Genomic DNA, 8,435 nt, shown 5'->3' with positions numbered 1-8,435 from the left:
GGTGAAGGCAGTCTACATTTCAGTGCAGTTCCCAAAGGGGCTACCTGCGCTGAAGGTCAAACTGCCAGTGTACTACCTGCGCTGAACCAGTTTTGCCTAGTGCTACTGGGGTTCCCTGCTGTTTATTGCCCTGTTTTCATCCTTGTTTTTGCAGCCTGTTACCAGTCAATGTACCTATCTGAAACCAACTTTCCTTGCCACTATTCCACCTCAGTTGTATAAAGAAACTGTGTTTTTTCTTTGTGTATTTCTTATATCATTTACAGTTTCCCATAACAAAAGTGAACTAGTCTTGCTGTGGCCTCTTAGATCTAGACCTGTGATAAGTGTCGTTTTGATCTTAAGAGTTAGTTTGTTTGCTGTTCATAGCTGATTGAGCTTTTGCTTTTGTCATATGGTTTGAATTTATATATTTCTAGTGTCGAAACAAGTAAATCTTAAGGTGTCTTTTGATTTTGGACAAGCTTGTTTGCTTTCACTTGAAATTGAATTCAAAATTATACAACAACTTTCTTTTTGTATTACATCAACATTAAGAAAGAGAAAAGAAATACCTGCATTGTGCATGTGCATTTTGACAGTTTGCATGTTGATTTAGGAAAAATTGCAATAGTGTGTGCTCTATGATCTGTGTGAAAAGATGATGTCTTTCTTTTCCCTCAGTAGTTAAGATTTTCAAAGTTGAAAGATTGAAAAGCTTGCTTATCATCTTAGACTGCATTTAGGAGTGTTATCATACATCTCGTGGTGATCCATAAAGGCAAACTGCTAAACAAGATCAACCTTAAAATAAATTGAATTTACATAACAACGCATTGAAACATAACGCAAACACATAGAGGTCTAAGCTAGAGACGTGTTCCGGCGTCGTTAAACGTGATATCTTAGCGTTGAGTGGTTGGGTGATTCCTCCACAGTGAAGCGATAAGTATCAATACGGACTTGTGCTCCCACGTACCGTCGCGTATATATTGGGAGACCCCTATAGGAACAAATCCTTTATCCATAGGAAACCGTGTCGGCCGCCCTACTGATCGCAATGCAGTGAACACAGCATTCACGAAGATCGACCACTCGTACCGTAAAACGTATTCTGTGGTTTTGCGAAAAGTTTGGCACACCCTCTGCCTAGAACTCCAGAGTAGTTTCTTTTGGCCTTTTTCAAACTCTATAACTGAAAAAGTCCATCCGAGCATTTGTCACTTCGGGCTCGTTAAAACATCGAAGGAGACTAGAGTCATCTTTAGCTTTTTCTCGACTCTTAAAAAGTGAAAAAGCAAGTTGTGTCTAAAGCGTCGTTATAAAATTTATTTTAAACGAAACATAATCACCTCCTATTCCTACGTTGATCTGTAGGTTGAGAACATGGAACGCCCCAACCAAGGAATTCCACATGATGGGAATCCTAGTCCTTTCTCCTCTTGGGGAGAAGTTGGTGCGCCCCACATGGCCACATTGTCGCTTCCAGGACTGACAATTGGCCTGGCAATTTGGCTATTCTCAACCAATGTAGTTCAGAACACCATGGTTCCTGAACAGTCGAGTCAACAGTTAGATCAGTCTAGAGCTGCCCACCAGCCCTCTACTTCCTATAACTCTTCCTCCAATCCTTCATCTTCGCAAGGTAGAGCCGGCAAAAGCCAAGCTCCCATGGAGAAGAAGGAGAAGAAGAAGAGAGAGAAGAAGAAGAAGGAGCCTAAGGCGACTGGGGGCAAGCAAAAGACATCTGACAAAAATCCACACACAGCATAGACCGGGCCTAAATCGCCATGTGTCATATGTAAAGGAGACCACTTCCATGGAGATTGTCCCTGTATTCCCCGGATACTAAGGGACTGGTCTCCTCGTTTGCACAATTCGGGAGCATCAACCTCTGATAGCCATGTTGAATGCTTACCGTCGACCAGCGAAAGTGAAGGTTCAAGACAAAGAGGAGGAGCAAGATCCCCCTGCAGACTGTGTGAAGGCGATCACGCCATCCACCGTTGTCCCTTCTTAGACGAAGCGAAGAGAGTTTTGGAAGATCGCCCCGGTTTCACCGTTGAGACTTCCTCCTAGATACAAAAAACTCGTGCCAAGTCCTTCGTTGGTTGAAAATACAGCTGGCCCGCTCAAGTGGTCAGCTGAAGCGTCAGTCAATGAAAATGAACCTACTGAATCCAGACCAGACGAAAGTCTAAAGGTCGAAACGGCAGTTGACCTGGTTCTGCCTTCAGAGGTTTCATCTTCAAATGACACTGTCAATGAAGATTCATCTTCAAATGACACCCTCACTGAAGAGAATAAAGATGACACCATCCAGATTCTTTTCATCAACACCGACTCTGATGAGCATCAGGGCAATGCGTCCATTCCTTTATCACAGGAAGGAACATCGTCAGGGTCATATCCGGCCGTGTATTCGGTCCCACCACCAAGCAACCTGGTTGTGTCCTTTGATTGGAACCAACTAGGCAGACCCCGGTTACCAGCCAGTATACCATTCAGAATCATGGTCCAAATATACAGAATGGTAATGGCTGGAACTATCATTGATGAAGGGGCATCTGTGAGTATCCTTTCCTCTATTGCTTGGAAAGCACTGGGTTCCCCGGTGCTTTTTCCTGAGATAAGAAATCTCTCGGGTTTTGATAAAGGAACCAGTCGACCATTAGGGATCCTCCCCAATGTGCCTGTTACATTGAAAGGGAAGACCGTTCAAATGAACGTGATGGTCGTTCAAGGACCCTTGGATTATAACCTACTCCTTGGACGAGACTATATATATTGCATGGGAGCTATAGTCTCCTCACTCTTTAGAGTAATGTGTTTTCCACACGAAGGAAGGATGGTCAAGCTCGTAGACCAACTTTCATTTCCGGGATCACGCATCGCAAATAGTCACATACCAACCCTGAATGGTCTATTCAATCAAGAAATGTCTCCACCCCCAGTCCTCCTTCCCGATGAGTGCGAGTGATTCGGAAAGATGGGACTGGAACCCAGGGGGCATGCATCCTGGTCTGCTTCGGGCAGAGGAAACCTTGGGTAGAAGGTAGAATTTCCGCGAGAGAATATGACTAGTCCGTACCCCGTCCGTGGTTGGAAGAGGGGTTGTTCTGGAATAAGATTCTGTTGTCAAGGTCACTTGTTTGACAAAGGTCATTCACCATTGTCTACTTCGGTAGACAGTGCCGAAGAAATGTTTTCGTTTGAAGAAGTTAACAAAACAATCTTTGGGTAACCAGAAAGAGGCAAGCCTCCCTCAATAACACATATGTTTTGTCTTTGAGTAGTGTTCTTCTCTTGTCGCAAGTAGCTGCTCTCTTGTCGCAAGTAGCTGTTCTCTTGCGATCTTGCAAAAGAGCTGTCAAAAGTTAGGCTGACGGGAAGACAAGTACCGCATAAGACCTGTTAAAAATAACGAGAAGACAAGTATCGTTAACATTAGACTAGCAAGACGACAAGTAGCTGTGAACACCCAAAGAAAAGCAGAGGTGGGGGAGAGGAGGGGCAGCCTTGAAATTGTACTTATACCTGGGGGCATGCAAACCTTTTGGAGTGTAAGCTAAGAGCGGTTATTTATCTGTTTTTGGGATTAGCTGTTTCCGAACTTGCATAAAGAAAGGATGAGAGGGAGCATAGCTTATGTGAGGCGCGAGCTCTATAAAAAATGGGATCTTACAGGAGACATTTCTTATCTTATGACTGGTATATCGAGCAGTTTTACCGCGGAATTTATGCTCGTTAAAAAATAGAAAAGCGAGATCCGAGCAGTTTTAGCACATAGTTCATGCTCATTAAAAAATAAACTTAAGATTGAGCAGCGTTTTGGCCGTTCGAGCTCTTTAAAAAATGAACCCAGTACCGGTAAATAACCATTTGTGATCGTAAAATTATTAACCATAAAAAGCCTTGGTCGTGTTTTGCACCTGCCACCTCCATTCCATTTGGCCGATCGTTCACCTCCATATGATTGTTTACCCATTTTGAGGAACAGCTGCGAAGAGTGATTTCACCTAGCCATCCTTGTGACACTGCCGTGATTGGAAAATTCCAACCTGTACCTGGAATCTGCTGCTATCCCTGTTTATCACTCGTTCCTCAAAAGACGAGTCTTCTTTGAGCTCTTTTCATCTGACTCGTAAAATATGAAAAGTTTGCCGAGTTTTGGCCTTCCAGCTCGTTAAAATGACCAGAAGAGCTATCCCTCCGTAGATTTTAATCTTTTTGGACCTGAGGGATTATTGCACAAAAAGGTCGAGTGCTTGTTTTATTCGGCTCGTTAAAATTATCGAAAACTCATCCCTTCTGTATTGTTTTATACTTTTTCGGACTTAAGGGATTAGATGACAAAAAAGGAATTTTGGAGTTAACTTTCTGTACCTTTTCAGACTCTCTAAAAATGAAAAGGACCGAGTTTTCCTTGTCGTTAGACTCGTTAAAATGATTAAATAGCGACAAACTTGTCTTTAGACGAGAACGAGTTTCCCTATCGCTAGGCTCGTTAAAATATAGCGATGGGCTTGCCCGAAGGGCAGGTTATAGAACAAGCATATGTTATCCTCCTCAAGCTTGACAAAAATAAAGAGGTACTGGTCAGAAATGACTGGGGAAAAATTGGGAGAACCTCAAAGCTTTAATGGTAGCAAGTCGCTCTTGAACATGACACTTTTCCTCCGTATCACATCGGGTTGGGTTGTTTCATTCACCGGTCTCATCACCATGGTCCTCGCCAAACCATCCACATTTGGGGTAATGCTACCGATCCATCGCATCAGTGTCGTTATATGTTCAAGAGATGTTGTTCAGAAAGAGTCAACCGTGTCCCATCCACTGCCATACATTATCCTTCATCCACCCATGATCGCCACCCTGAATCATATGTCACAGATTGTTTTCACCTCCACTAAAATCATTAGCTCCGTTCCGTGTCACTGATGTGGGATTCATTAAGGCCCTCCTTTGACGGATCGCTTCTTGTCGACTTCAGCTCATTATCCGAGAAGTTGATCTAGGAACACCCCCCTCAGTACTTTGAAGCTTGCATGCCTCAATGGCAAGTTTCTCACTTCCGGCGACAGGTATACATCAATGACCTTCGACCAGAAGATTTTGCGTGGTGTTCGACGCCAAGTCCTTTATTCACACCACGTGAATTGTACTGCAGTACCTTGAGGGTCATTATCATTATCGGTGATTCCTCTCGCGCTTGTTAACGGTTTACATCATTGACCGGTAATCAAGCGATGTCTTTCCATGTTCGACTTCAGCGCAATTCTCACATGGATAGACTTGTACTTAGAGTGAAGATCGAACGAGTTTGAAGACCCCGGATCTAGTTTCATCCATCCGGGCTGCGATATATATTCAGGAAATATAAAGACATTTGACATGTATATCATTACAGCAGATGATCATCCTACTCAAAGGATGATAATTTCAGCAGAGAATTATCAGTCTACCATCAGACGATCGTCTGCTCTATGTACCAAAATGAATTTATAAAGCTGAGCATGGGAATGCTCGCCTCAGCTAGATCATGAAAGCAGAATGAAAAATAATGTATTGTATTGTATTTTATTACAGGTCACCTCTCAGCGATTGAATGAACTTCGGATCCTCCTGATAAAGCATTTCACCCGATAAACGACCTCATACTTTAGGGGGAACTGTTATAGACATTTTTGTGCCTTACAGCATGAAGCATGAAATGTCAATAATCTAAGGGATCCAAAGTCCCTAAACATGTTGTTCCTACCCCTAGAGGAACAAGGTCAGCAAACCACAGCACTGAATATCAGTTCTCCACCTGAAAACACTCAAAAACAAGCTAATTCTGGATCATGTCAACTGCTCCACTGAGCATCTGCGCTGAATGTCAACTGCTCCACTGTGTACCTGCGCTAAATGTCAACTGCAAAGAAGGCTACCTGCGCTGGGCGAGTTTGGCCAAGTGGCACAGTCATTCCTCAAGGTGTCAATGCCCAGGAAGCTTCCAAAATGACACTTGGATCAGGGAATTCGACTTGTGATGAGTAAGAGGATCTAGATCTCCAAGTGGAAGCAAGAACCTCCAAGTGGACTCAAGAACTGAAGAATAACTGAAGTGGGAGAGGACACTAGTCAGCTTCATGCCAGCCTCAAGCTGACTCATCCTTTCTCCAAAACTCCTATATATAGAGCTCTCTCATGAGGTCTAAGGAGGCTGGAATCTTGTGAATGTAAGGAAGTGTTGTTGGTTTGAGTATAGAACTATTGGGTGATTTGCTTGAAGGAGGTGAAGAGGAGATTTCTTTCTGCTGGGAGGTGATGCTGGATTGGGCCTTTTATGGTTGTATCACTTCCTAAACTTTACTTCTTCCATTAATAAAGCATTTGAGGTTCTTCTATATGCATGTGTCTCAATGGTGTATTGTTATGCTTGTATATTTGATTTATTCTAATCCTTGAATCAGTTATGAATGTATGCTTCTTGTAGTCTCCCTTTCTTGCCATTTTGCAGGATCTTGGTGTAGCTGGGCCAGTGAAATAGCAAGGAGCTGGAGCAAGCAGCAAAGAGAGAAGATTGGATCAATCATTAGCGGAAGACATCGGTTAGTGGATCTCTTCCTCCTCTCTCTTACATCTCATAAAGAAGTAATCTTGAATAGCTTTGCTTTGATTGTTGCTGAGGTACTATCACCCTTAGAGTGGGATAGGGTCATTCCGTATTGGATACTTTTCCCAACAACACACTCCTCAGGATGGTACTCATTTGACCAACCTCGCAATAGGGACAACGAAAGTAGAGCAGATGCTGCGTGCTCGGGTAACAAATACCATAGTGTTGTCGAAAGGGGCACTAGTGACAACAAATGAGGCCGACAGGCCTACGATCAATGCACTAAAGGGTATCGGAATCAACATGGCTGCACTCCTGCGAGAGACATTATACGTTCTGCTGGATGGGATTACTGCAGAACTGCAAGATAAGGAGAGTCGTGCACTGCAGGTACTAAGCGAGAAGAAAATCAACATGGAATAGTTAAGCTTGTAGCATGATGAAGTGGTGTCGTAGAATCGGCAGTTGGTATAGGTACTGGACAAAGCTTGTCAAAGCGTCCCTAAGCTAGCCATCCCAGTAGAAGCGCGCATCCACAGGCTAGCAGCATGGGTGCGTGAGGCGCGGGAGGAAATGACAAAGGTTCAATTGGAGTTGAACCTTCAGATCACAGAGTTGCTGTTGAAGGCGCAGCCGTCCACCCCTCCGGAAGTAAGAGAATAGTGCGCTAGCACTATTACAGCGGGACTGGATGAGATCGGCAATGCAGTGCGAGACTGCACTAGAATGTTGGAAGAGTCCTTTGAGGTCCTCAAGAATCTGCAGGAGGACTCCAACATCCAACGCTTAGAGATAGAGGCGCGAGAACTCCAGTAGTAGTATGATAGCATGAAAGGAACTGCGTAAACCGTGGCCCTCACTCAAAGGCTCGCATGGATGCAACAAGCCAAAGCATTGAAAGAACAAGTAGACGTGGTACAACATAAGGAAGCAGTCCTGAAGGCATGCATTCAGCCTTGGATTGACGAGGCCTTCACCATCACAATAGTAATTGAAGGCAAGCTCGCACAGATGCAAGGAAGCAGTTCAGACACCGTGGTCTCGGAACAATGCGTCCAGGAGATCCAGCAGGAAGCTACTCAGTGCGTTGCCGACCTTGCAGCAGTTCAGACAGAGTTGGAGGGACTCCATGCGAAGATCTCTGTGCTGACAAAGTGACTCGAGGGTGAGTCACGATGTTTGTGTTGGGGGCCTGTTGGGCATGGAATCCCCCCAAGGCATGTTTTGGGGCTTAAAGCCCAAGTTTTGACCAAGTCTTTTGTAAAAGCTCCGCGAGTTATGGGTGCAGAGCGCGAAGTTATAATAGAGTCACAAGGTTGTCTGCCCTTGGTTTTGTAATGTAATGTCAGCTTGATAGACCTACCCATGGTCCGTGGACCATGGGATTGTATAAATAGAGTGAGGCTCTAAGTGTAGAGAAAGGAGAGAATAGAATGAAAGCATGATGAGTCAAAATGATTGAGTCGAAGTGTAAAGTGTGTCTTTGGGTCGTAGAGTAGGAGAAGGCTTTGCAGCTGAGTGTGCAGAGGCCTAGTAGTCCATAGCTGAGTGCATGGAACCCTGCAAATGAGTGCGTAGGACAGGTCGAGTCTGTAATCATTGGAAGAATTAAGAAAGAGAAGTTTACCATATTACTGTGTATCTTTCCCTGTTTTAATGTATGATTGGGTTTAAATTGTATGTGTATTGTTTATTTGTTGCACGAACTCTTATGAATGTGTTGTAATAAATATAATGTAAGACATCCATTTACGCGAAGATAATAGACTAGGCATAGGAAGATAAGTAAGATCTCAGGTGCGAATTAAGGGAATAGCGCAGTGCGCTACTCCAGCAACGCGGAAGCTCCATA

This window comes from Pinus tabuliformis, chromosome 7, assembly GCF_031772625.1.
Source record: "Pinus tabuliformis cultivar Carrire ecotype Pingquan chromosome 7, CPIR1, whole genome shotgun sequence".
In the NCBI taxonomy this organism is placed as follows: domain Eukaryota; kingdom Viridiplantae; phylum Streptophyta; class Pinopsida; order Pinales; family Pinaceae; genus Pinus; species Pinus tabuliformis.
The sequence above is the reverse complement of the archived record's forward strand: the minus strand, read 5'-3'. Positions refer to the sequence as shown.